We start from the raw sequence: 12505 nt of genomic DNA on the forward strand, positions 1-12505 counted from the left end.
TGATATTAGGTTTTTTCTAGACCAAATTCTAAAAAATGAGTTAAACAGTGAATCTCATAATTGTAGTAGGTCCCACCGAGATTTGAAATCGGATCGCTGGATTCAGAGTCCAGAGTGCTAACCATTACACCATGGAACCCTCTCACACAAGAGTGCCTTTTCCATTGAGACAAAAGAGAGCGCATCAGTGATGTCCTTCTCTTATATTGATAAAAAGATATCTCATTCTCATTTGAATGGTCATAGTGGATAGAGATTTAATGTGATTTGATTCTTTTCAGCTATATTCCCTATAAAAGTGTTAAATATTCAAATGTTTATCTGAATATAAAAGTTATATCACAATGTTCATCTTTGCCTGTAGCATAATAAAACAGTCTACATTTCCAGACTACTGAAGCAATGTCTCTGTCTCCTGCATGGGTGGCTCGATAGAGCAATGGTTGGCAATTTGGACTTTGCATCCAATGATCCGATTTGAAACCTTGGAGGGACTTTTTTTATTACTCTTGAGCTTTTCCATTTCTTCATCTTTGTTCATTGATAGCTCAAATCCAACACCAGTAGGTTGAAAGAGTCAATTATTGAATGCTTTCAAAATGTCCATCAGCTTGAACAAGTTACATCAATACAAACTTTACAATACTTTGACATCAAATTTCTTCACAAAGTAGTTAGCCATTATAAAATCATATCCTGATTTTCTCAAACGCATTTCAGACGGGTGATTCACAGCATCACTTTTTTAAGCTTTCCCGCTATTGATAAGGCGAAAATAGCACATTTTGAATGAGAAGTTTTCTTCAATCAAACATAGAGGAACCCAAATGATGATCTCATTCAGCTAGTAAAAATGTTGTTTTATATTAGTATGGAAATTCGTGAAAAGAAAATGTTTTTCATGCTGATTTACAACAGTTGATCTCCAATCGTAAAATATAAGCTTTTGGTCGGAGGCATGACAGGTACTGATCAAATTCTCATTTTTGAACTTCATTCACAAATCATATTATATGCTTTGTATACATCAACTGTATTGTTGGATCAATAATGAGTAAAAAGTGACTATCTCAATTTCAGGACATATAAAAGAGAAAGAAGTAGAAACTCATGTTTCAAATGCTGAGAGGCAACAACTGTTCATGATTTTCACCTCCACTAATTATATTTATTTTTATAATCTATATGTTTATATGTTCCTATAAATATACAGAGACATATAGCTATATATACAGAGATACATATGTACAGGTTGATTTTTACATGTTTATAAGTAAATGTGATGTTGTTCCAAATAAAACTTCTAAGAACTGAATGGAAAAGAAAATTGTAATGTTCAGATAAGTCCCACTGAAATTTGTACTCAGATCCCTGTTTTCAGAGTCCAGAGTGCTAACCACGACACCATCCACCCTCCCGTACCAGGGTGAGCTTTCCATTTTGACAGAAGAGATTTGCCTCAGGGGGCAACTTATCTTTCATTGAAAAATATTATCTCACATAAAAACCACTGTTCAACAGAGTTATAACGTTATTTGAGTCTTTTGGGCAACATCCTTCACCAACATAGTTCAATATGCAAAAGTTTACCAGAATAGGAAAGCAATCCAATTCAGTTTCTCTTTGACAGTAGAATATTAAAAACTTTGACATTTCCACATTGCTGCAGCAGTTTGCACTCCTTTCACATGGGAGGTTCCATGGTGTAATGGTTAGCACTTTGGACTTTGAATCCAATGATCCGAGTTCAAATCTCGGTGGGACCATTTTATGACTCTTGACCAAATCATTTTCTTTCAAGTGTATTCATTAATATCACATATCTAATACCGGTAAGGTGAAAAATTAATTTATTGATTATACTCTAAAAGTTTACTAGATGTGAGCAAATAATAGAATTTTTACAATACCTGGAAACTAAATGGCTCAAAATAATGAGAGATTTTACAAACTCACTCTGGTTTCTCAAACTCATCACAGGGGCTTGATGCACGACATTACTTTTTAAAATCTTACTGTTATTGATAAGGGGAACAAGGAACTTTTTAATTGCAAAGCATTCATTAAAACAAAACTTGAGGAGTCAAACTTTGTATTACGGGGACCGAAGATGTGCAGTTTGAATAATAATCTTGAAATTCAGACGTACAAAGATTTTACACACTGATTTTCAACAGTAAATCCACAACCAATAAAGTTGAATCTTTTGAAAGACATGTCAAAGGTGTGAATCTGAAATTCACTTTCAAAGAAATTCACAATGAAATGCACTGTGTAAGTCCAGCATGTTGTCAGCTAAGAAATCAGCAAAAATGAACTATCTCATTACTGGCCATATAGATGAGAAAGGAAAATAAACTCATGTTTACAATGTGGATGTGAAAGAACAGTTTCTAGGTTCAGCTTCAATATTTATGTTTATGAATAATTGATATGTTCATATTGTCTAACAGCTATCTAGATGGATAAAGCTATGTATGCATCTATACATACTTATGCGTTCATACGCATCAGTATAAAACATTGATATTAGGTTTTTTCTAGACCAAATTCTAAAAAATGAGTTAAACAGTGAATCTCATAATTGTAGTAGGTCCCACCGAGATTTGAACTCGGATTGCTGGATTCAGAGTCCAGAGTGCTAACCATTACACCATGGAACCCTCTCACACAAGAGTGCCTTTTCCATTGAGACAAAAGAGAGCGCATCAGTGATGTCCTTCTCTTATATTGATAAAAAGATATCTCATTTGAATGGTCATAGTGGATAGAGATTTAATGTGATTTGATTCTTTTCAGCTATATTCCCTATAAAAGTGTTAAATATTCAAATGTTTATCTGAATATAAAAGTTATATCACAATGTTCATCTTTGCCTGTAGCATAATAAAACAGTCTACATTTCCAGACTACTGAAGCAATGTCTCTGTCTCCTGCATGGGTGGCTCGATAGAGCAATGGTTGGCAATTTGGACTTTGCATCCAATGATCCGATTTGAAACCTTGGAGGGACTTTTTTTATTGCTCTTGAGCTTTTCCATTTCTTCATCTTTGTTCATTGATAGCTCAAATCCAACACCAGTAGGTTGAAAGAGTCAATTATTGAATGCTTTCAAAATGTCCATCAGCTTGAACAAGTTACATCAATACAAACTTTACAATACTTTGACATCAAATTTCTTCACAAAGTAGTTAGCCATTATAAAATCATATCCTGATTTTCTCAAACGCATTTCAGACGGGTGATTCACAGCCTCACTTTTTTAAGCTTTCCCGCTATTGATAAGGCGAAAATAGCACATTTTGAATGAGAAGTTTTCTTCAATCAAACATAGAGGAACCCAAATGATGATCTCATTCAGCTAGTAAAAATGTTGTTTTATATTAGTATGGAAATCGTGAAAAGAAAATGTTTTTCATGCTGATTTACAACAGTTGATCTCCAATCGTAAAATATAAGCTTTTGGTCGGAGGCATGACAGGTACTGATCAAATTCTCATTTTTGAACTTTATTCACAAATCATATGATATGCTTTGTATACATCAACTGTATTGTTGGATCAATAATGAGTAAAAAGTGACTATCTCAATTTCAGGACATATAAAAGAGAAAGAAGTAGAAACTCATGTTTCAAATGCTGAGAGGCAACAACTGTTCATGATTTTCACCTCCACTAATTATATTTATTTTTATAATCTATATGTTTATATGTTCCTATAAATATACAGAGACATATAGCTATATATACAGAGATACATATGTACAGGTTGATTTTTACATGTTTATAAGTAAATGTGATGTTGTTCCAAATAAAACTTCTAAGAACTGAATGGAAAAGAAAATTGTAATGTTCAGATAAGTCCCACTGAAATTTGTACTCAGATCCCTGTTTTCAGAGTCCAGAGTGCTAACCACGACACCATCCACCCTCCCGTACCAGGGTGAGCTTTCCATTTTGACAGAAGAGATTTGCCTCAGGGGGCAACTTATCTTTCATTGAAAAATATTATCTCACATAAAAACCACTGTTCAACAGAGTTATAACGTTATTTGAGTCTTTTGGGCAACATCCTTCACCAACATAGTTCAATATGCAAAAGTTTACCAGAATAGGAAAGCAATCCAATTCAGTTTCTCTTTGACAGTAGAATATTAAAAACTTTGACATTTCCACATTGCTGCAGCAGTTTGCACTCCTTTCACATGGGAGGTTCCATGGTGTAATGGTTAGCACTTTGGACTTTGAATCCTATGATCCGAGTTCAAATCTCGGTGGGACCATTTTATGACTCTTGACCAAATCATTTTCTTTCAAGTGTATTCATTAATATCACATATCTAATACCGGTAAGGTGAAAAATTAATTTATTGATTATACTCTAAAAGTTTACTAGATGTGAGCAAATAATAGAATTTTTACAATACCTGGAAACTAAATGGCTCAAAATAATGAGAGATTTTACAAACTCACTCTGGTTTCTCAAACTCATCACAGGGGCTTGATGCACGACATTACTTTTTAAAATCTTACTGTTATTGATAAGGGGAACAAGGAACTTTTTAATTGCAAAGCATTCATTAAAACAAAACTTGAGGAGTCAAACTTTGTATTACGGGGACCGAAGATGTGCAGTTTGAATAATAATCTTGAAATTCAGACGTACAAAGATTTTACACACTGATTTTCAACAGTAAATCCACAACCAATAAAGTTGAATCTTTTGAAAGACATGTCAAAGGTGTGAATCTGAAATTCACTTTCAAAGAAATTCACAATGAAATGCACTGTGTAAGTCCAGCATGTTGTCAGCTAAGAAATCAGCAAAAATGAACTATCTCATTACTGGCCATATAGATGAGAAAGGAAAATAAACTCATGTTTACAATGTGGATGTGAAAGAACAGTTTCTAGGTTCAGCTTCAATATTTATGTTTATGAATAATTGATATGTTCATATTGTCTAACAGCTATCTAGATGGATAAAGCTATGTATGCATCTATACATACTTATGCGTTCATACGCATCAGTATAAAACATTGATATTAGGTTTTTTCTAGACCAAATTCTAAAAAATGAGTTAAACAGTGAATCTCATAATTGTAGTAGGTCCCACCGAGATTTGAACTCGGATCGCTGGATTCAGAGTCCAGAGTGCTAACCATTACACCATGGAACCCTCTCACACAAGAGTGCCTTTTCCATTGAGACAAAAGAGAGCGCATCAGTGATGTCCTTCTCTTATATTGATAAAAAGATATCTCATTTGAATGGTCATAGTGGATAGAGATTTAATGTGATTTGATTCTTTTCAGCTATATTCCCTATAAAAGTGTTAAATATTCAAATGTTTATCTGAATATAAAAGTTATATCACAATGTTCATCTTTGCCTGTAGCATAATAAAACAGTCTACATTTCCAGACTACTGAAGCAATGTCTCTGTCTCCTGCATGGGTGGCTCGATAGAGCAATGGTTGGCAATTTGGACTTTGCATCCAATGATCCGATTTGAAACCTTGGAGGGACTTTTTTTATTGCTCTTGAGCTTTTCCATTTCTTCATCTTTGTTCATTGATAGCTCAAATCCAACACCAGTAGGTTGAAAGAGTCAATTATTGAATGCTTTCAAAATGTCCATCAGCTTGAACAAGTTACATCAATACAAACTTTACAATACTTTGACATCAAATTTCTTCACAAAGTAGTTAGCCATTATAAAATCATATCCTGATTTTCTCAAACGCATTTCAGATGGGTGATTCACAGCATCACTTTTTTAAGCTTTCCCGCTATTGATAAGGCGAAAATAGCACATTTTGAATGAGAAGTTTTCTTCAATCAAACATAGAGGAACCCAAATGATGATCTCATTCAGCTAGTAAAAATGTTGTTTTATATTAGTATGGAAATCGTGAAAAGAAAATGTTTTTCATGCTGATTTACAACAGTTGATCTCCAATCGTAAAATATAAGCTTTTGGTCGGAGGCATGACAGGTACTGATCAAATTCTCATTTTTGAACTTTATTCACAAATCATATGATATGCTTTGTATACATCAACTGTATTGTTGGATCAATAATGAGTAAAAAGTGACTATCTCAATTTCAGGACATATAAAAGAGAAAGAAGTAGAAACTCATGTTTCAAATGCTGAGAGGCAACAACTGTTCATGATTTTCACCTCCACTAATTATATTTATTTTTATAATCTATATGTTTATATGTTCCTATAAATATACAGAGACATATAGCTATATATACAGAGATACATATGTACAGGTTGATTTTTACATGTTTATAAGTAAATGTGATGTTGTTCCAAATAAAACTTCTAAGAACTGAATGGAAAAGAAAATTGTAATGTTCAGATAAGTCCCACTGAAATTTGTACTCAGATCCCTGTTTTCAGAGTCCAGAGTGCTAACCACGACACCATCCACCCTCCCGTACCAGGGTGAGCTTTCCATTTTGACAGAAGAGATTTGCCTCAGGGGGCAACTTATCTTTCATTGAAAAATATTATCTCACATAAAAACCACTGTTCAACAGAGTTATAACGTTATTTGAGTCTTTTGGGCAACATCCTTCACCAACATAGTTCAATATGCAAAAGTTTACCAGAATAGGAAAGCAATCCAATTCAGTTTCTCTTTGACAGTAGAATATTAAAAACTTTGACATTTCCACATTGCTGCAGCAGTTTGCACTCCTTTCACATGGGAGGTTCCATGGTGTAATGGTTAGCACTTTGGACTTTGAATCCAATGATCCGAGTTCAAATCTCGGTGGGACCATTTTATGACTCTTGACCAAATCATTTTCTTTCAAGTGTATTCATTAATATCACATATCTAATACCGGTAAGGTGAAAAATTAATTTATTGATTATACTCTAAAAGTTTACTAGATGTGAGCAAATAATAGAATTTTTACAATACCTGGAAACTAAATGGCTCAAAATAATGAGAGATTTTACAAACTCACTCTGGTTTCTCAAACTCATCACAGGGGCTTGATGCACGACATTACTTTTTAAAATCTTACTGTTATTGATAAGGGGAACAAGGAACTTTTTAATTGCAAAGCATTCATTAAAACAAAACTTGAGGAGTCAAACTTTGTATTACGGGGACCGAAGATGTGCAGTTTGAATAATAATCTTGAAATTCAGACGTACAAAGATTTTACACACTGATTTTCAACAGTAAATCCACAACCAATAAAGTTGAATCTTTTGAAAGACATGTCAAAGGTGTGAATCTGAAATTCACTTTCAAAGAAATTCACAATGAAATGCACTGTGTAAGTCCAGCATGTTGTCAGCTAAGAAATCAGCAAAAATGAACTATCTCATTACTGGCCATATAGATGAGAAAGGAAAATAAACTCATGTTTACAATGTGGATGTGAAAGAACAGTTTCTAGGTTCAGCTTCAATATTTATGTTTATGAATAATTGATATGTTCATATTGTCTAACAGCTATCTAGATGGATAAAGCTATGTATGCATCTATACATACTTATGCGTTCATACGCATCAGTATAAAACATTGATATTAGGTTTTTTCTAGACCAAATTCTAAAAAATGAGTTAAACAGTGAATCTCATAATTGTAGTAGGTCCCACCGAGATTTGAACTCGGATCGCTGGATTCAGAGTCCAGAGTGCTAACCATTACACCATGGAACCCTCTCACACAAGAGTGCCTTTTCCATTGAGACAAAAGAGAGCGCATCAGTGATGTCCTTCTCTTATATTGATAAAAAGATATCTCATTTGAATGGTCATAGTGGATAGAGATTTAATGTGATTTGATTCTTTTCAGCTATATTCCCTATAAAAGTGTTAAATATTCAAATGTTTATCTGAATATAAAAGTTATATCACAATGTTCATCTTTGCCTGTAGCATAATAAAACAGTCTACATTTCCAGACTACTGAAGCAATGTCTCTGTCTCCTGCATGGGTGGCTCGATAGAGCAATGGTTGGCAATTTGGACTTTGCATCCAATGATCCGATTTGAAACCTTGGAGGGACTTTTTTTATTGCTCTTGAGCTTTTCCATTTCTTCATCTTTGTTCATTGATAGCTCAAATCCAACACCAGTAGGTTGAAAGAGTCAATTATTGAATGCTTTCAAAATGTCCATCAGCTTGAACAAGTTACATCAATACAAACTTTACAATACTTTGACATCAAATTTCTTCACAAAGTAGTTAGCCATTATAAAATCATATCCTGATTTTCTCAAACGCATTTCAGACGGGTGATTCACAGCATCACTTTTTTAAGCTTTCCCGCTATTGATAAGGCGAAAATAGCACATTTTGAATGAGAAGTTTTCTTCAATCAAACATAGAGGAACCCAAATGATGATCTCATTCAGCTAGTAAAAATGTTGTTTTATATTAGTATGGAAATCGTGAAAAGAAAATGTTTTTCATGCTGATTTACAACAGTTGATCTCCAATCGTAAAATATAAGCTTTTGGTCGGAGGCATGACAGGTACTGATCAAATTCTCATTTTTGAACTTCATTCACAAATCATATGATATGCTTTGTATACATCAACTGTATTGTTGGATCAATAATGAGTAAAAAGTGACTATCTCAATTTCAGGACATATAAAAGAGAAAGAAGTAGAAACTCATGTTTCAAATGCTGAGAGGCAACAACTGTTCATGATTTTCACCTCCACTAATTATATTTATTTTTATAATCTATATGTTTATATGTTCCTATAAATATACAGAGACATATAGCTATATATACAGAGATACATATGTACAGGTTGATTTTTACATGTTTATAAGTAAATGTGATGTTGTTCCAAATAAAACTTCTAAGAACTGAATGGAAAAGAAAATTGTAATGTTCAGATAAGTCCCACTGAAATTTGTACTCAGATCCCTGTTTTCAGAGTCCAGAGTGCTAACCACGACACCATCCACCCTCCCGTACCAGGGTGAGCTTTCCATTTTGACAGAAGAGATTTGCCTCAGGGGGCAACTTATCTTTCATTGAAAAATATTATCTCACATAAAAACCACTGTTCAACAGAGTTATAACGTTATTTGAGTCTTTTGGGCAACATCCTTCCCCAACATAGTTCAATATGCAAAAGTTTACCAGAATAGGAAAGCAATCCAATTCAGTTTCTCTTTGACAGTAGAATATTAAAAACTTTGACATTTCCACATTGCTGCAGCAGTTTGCACTCCTTTCACATGGGAGGTTCCATGGTGTAATGGTTAGCACTTTGGACTTTGAATCCAATGATCCGAGTTCAAATCTCGGTGGGACCATTTTATGACTCTTGACCAAATCATTTTCTTTCAAGTGTATTCATTAATATCACATATCTAATACCGGTAGGGTGAAAAATTAATTTATTGATTATACTCTAAAAGTTTACTAGATGTGAGCAAATAATAGAATTTTTACAATACCTGGAAACTAAATGGCTCAAAATAATGAGCGATTTTACAAACTCACTCTGGTTTCTCAAACTCATCACAGGGGCTTGATGCACGACATTACTTTTTAAAATCTTACTGTTATTGATAAGGGGAACAAGGAACTTTTTAATTGCAAAGCATTCATTAAAACAAAACTTGAGGAGTCAAACTTTGTATTACGGGGACCGAAGATGTGCAGTTTGAATAATAATCTTGAAATTCAGACGTACAAAGATTTTACACACTGATTTTCAACAGTAAATCCACAACCAATAAAGTTGAATCTTTTGAAAGACATGTCAAAGGTGTGAATCTGAAATTCACTTTCAAAGAAATTCACAATGAAATGCACTGTGTAAGTCCAGCATGTTGTCAGCTAAGAAATCAGCAAAAATGAACTATCTCATTACTGGCCATATAGATGAGAAAGGAAAATAAACTCATGTTTACAATGTGGATGTGAAAGAACAGTTTCTAGGTTCAGCTTCAATATTTATGTTTATGAATAATTGATATGTTCATATTGTCTAACAGCTATCTAGATGGATAAAGCTATGTATGCATCTATACATACTTATGCGTTCATACGCATCAGTATAAAACATTGATATTAGGTTTTTTCTAGACCAAATTCTAAAAAATGAGTTAAACAGTGAATCTCATAATTGTAGTAGGTCCCACCGAGATTTGAACTCGGATCGCTGGATTCAGAGTCCAGAGTGCTAACCATTACACCATGGAACCCTCTCACACAAGAGTGCCTTTTCCATTGAGACAAAAGAGAGCGCATCAGTGATGTCCTTCTCTTATATTGATAAAAAGATATCTCATTTGAATGGTCATAGTGGATAGAGATTTAATGTGATTTGATTCTTTTCAGCTATATTCCCTATAAAAGTGTTAAATATTCAAATGTTTATCTGAATATAAAAGTTATATCACAATGTTCATCTTTGCCTGTAGCATAATAAAACAGTCTACATTTCCAGACTACTGAAGCAATGTCTCTGTCTCCTGCATGGGTGGCTCGATAGAGCAATGGTTGGCAATTTGGACTTTGCATCCAATGATCCGATTTGAAACCTTGGAGGGACTTTTTTTATTACTCTTGAGCTTTTCCATTTCTTCATCTTTGTTCATTGATAGCTCAAATCCAACACCAGTAGGTTGAAAGAGTCAATTATTGAATGCTTTCAAAATGTCCATCAGCTTGAACAAGTTACATCAATACAAACTTTACAATACTTTGACATCAAATTTCTTCACAAAGTAGTTAGCCATTATAAAATCATATCCTGATTTTCTCAAACGCATTTCAGACGGGTGATTCACAGCATCACTTTTTTAAGCTTTCCCGCTATTGATAAGGCGAAAAAAGCACATTTTGAATGAGAAGTTTTCTTCAATCAAACATAGAGGAACCCAAATGATGATCTCATTCAGCTAGTAAAAATGTTGTTTTATATTAGTATGGAAATCGTGAAAAGAAAATGTTTTTCATGCTGATTTACAACAGTTGATCTCCAATCGTAAAATATAAGCTTTTGGTCGGAGGCATGACAGGTACTGATCAAATTCTCATTTTTGAACTTCATTCACAAATCATATTATATGCTTTGTATACATCAACTGTATTGTTGGATCAATAATGAGTAAAAAGTGACTATCTCAATTTCAGGACATATAAAAGAGAAAGAAGTAGAAACTCATGTTTCAAATGCTGAGAGGCAACAACTGTTCATGATTTTCACCTCCACTAATTATATTTATTTTTATAATCTATATGTTTATATGTTCCTATAAATATACAGAGACATATAGCTATATATACAGAGATACATATGTACAGGTTGATTTTTACATGTTTATAAGTAAATGTGATGTTGTTCCAAATAAAACTTCTAAGAACTGAATGGAAAAGAAAATTGTAATGTTCAGATAAGTCCCACTGAAATTTGTACTCAGATCCCTGTTTTCAGAGTCCAGAGTGCTAACCACGACACCATCCACCCTCCCGTACCAGGGTGAGCTTTCCATTTTGACAGAAGAGATTTGCCTCAGGGGGCAACTTATCTTTCATTGAAAAATATTATCTCACATAAAAACCACTGTTCAACAGAGTTATAACGTTATTTGAGTCTTTTGGGCAACATCCTTCCCCAACATAGTTCAATATGCAAAAGTTTACCAGAATAGGAAAGCAATCCAATTCAGTTTCTCTTTGACAGTAGAATATTAAAAACTTTGACATTTCCACATTGCTGCAGCAGTTTGCACTCCTTTCACATGGGAGGTTCCATGGTGTAATGGTTAGCACTTTGGACTTTGAATCCAATGATCCGAGTTCAAATCTCGGTGGGACCATTTTATGACTCTTGACCAAATCATTTTCTTTCAAGTGTATTTATTAATATCACATATCTAATACCGGTAGGGTGAAAAATTAATTTATTGATTATACTCTAAAAGTTTACTAGATGTGAGCAAATAATAGAATTTTTACAATACCTGGAAACTAAATGGCTCAAAATAATGAGCGATTTTACAAACTCACTCTGGTTTCTCAAACTCATCACAGGGGCTTGATGCACGACATTACTTTTTAAAATCTTACTGTTATTGATAAGGGGAACAAGGAACTTTTTAATTGCAAAGCATTCATTAAAACAAAACTTGAGGAGTCAAACTTTGTATTACGGGGACCGAAGATGTGCAGTTTGAATAATAATCTTGAAATTCAGACGTACAAAGATTTTACACACTGATTTTCAACAGTAAATCCACAACCAATAAAGTTGAATCTTTTGAAAGACATGTCAAAGGTGTGAATCTGAAATTCACTTTCAAAGAAATTCACAATGAAATGCACTGTGTAAGTCCAGCATGTTGTCAGCTAAGAAATCAGCAAAAATGAACTATCTCATTACTGGCCATATAGATGAGAAAGGAAAATAAACTCATGTTTACAATGTGGATGTGAAAGAACAGTTTCTAGGTTCAGCTTCAATATTTATGTTTATGAATAATTGATATGT

General features: G+C 33.6%; 8 non-coding genes across 8 annotated transcripts; 4 read left to right on the forward strand and 4 right to left on the reverse strand.

Moving 5' to 3' along the window:
- The first annotated feature begins 1694 nt into the window (after positions 1–1694).
- On the forward strand, positions 1695–1766 carry TRNAQ-UUG (transfer RNA glutamine (anticodon UUG)). The gene has a single exon. It is a non-coding gene; the product is annotated as a tRNA-Gln (tRNA).
- An 825-nt stretch (positions 1767–2591) lies between these two features.
- TRNAQ-CUG (transfer RNA glutamine (anticodon CUG)) lies at positions 2592–2663 on the reverse strand. Its single transcript has one exon. It is a non-coding gene; the product is annotated as a tRNA-Gln (tRNA).
- Positions 2664–5108: 2445 nt separating this feature from the next.
- TRNAQ-CUG (transfer RNA glutamine (anticodon CUG)) lies at positions 5109–5180 on the reverse strand. Its single transcript has one exon. It is a non-coding gene; the product is annotated as a tRNA-Gln (tRNA).
- Positions 5181–6728: 1548 nt separating this feature from the next.
- TRNAQ-UUG (transfer RNA glutamine (anticodon UUG)) lies at positions 6729–6800 on the forward strand. The gene has a single exon. It is a non-coding gene; the product is annotated as a tRNA-Gln (tRNA).
- An 825-nt stretch (positions 6801–7625) lies between these two features.
- On the reverse strand, positions 7626–7697 carry TRNAQ-CUG (transfer RNA glutamine (anticodon CUG)). Its single transcript has one exon. It is a non-coding gene; the product is annotated as a tRNA-Gln (tRNA).
- Positions 7698–9245: 1548 nt separating this feature from the next.
- TRNAQ-UUG (transfer RNA glutamine (anticodon UUG)) lies at positions 9246–9317 on the forward strand. Its single transcript has one exon. It is a non-coding gene; the product is annotated as a tRNA-Gln (tRNA).
- Positions 9318–10142: 825 nt separating this feature from the next.
- Positions 10143–10214, reverse strand: TRNAQ-CUG (transfer RNA glutamine (anticodon CUG)). The gene has a single exon. It is a non-coding gene; the product is annotated as a tRNA-Gln (tRNA).
- Positions 10215–11762: 1548 nt separating this feature from the next.
- Positions 11763–11834, forward strand: TRNAQ-UUG (transfer RNA glutamine (anticodon UUG)). The gene has a single exon. It is a non-coding gene; the product is annotated as a tRNA-Gln (tRNA).
- The last annotated feature ends 671 nt before the right edge of the window (positions 11835–12505 follow it).

Source organism: Triturus cristatus, chromosome 5_2 (assembly GCF_964204655.1).
Source record: "Triturus cristatus chromosome 5_2, aTriCri1.1, whole genome shotgun sequence".
Lineage (NCBI taxonomy): Eukaryota > Metazoa > Chordata > Amphibia > Caudata > Salamandridae > Triturus > Triturus cristatus.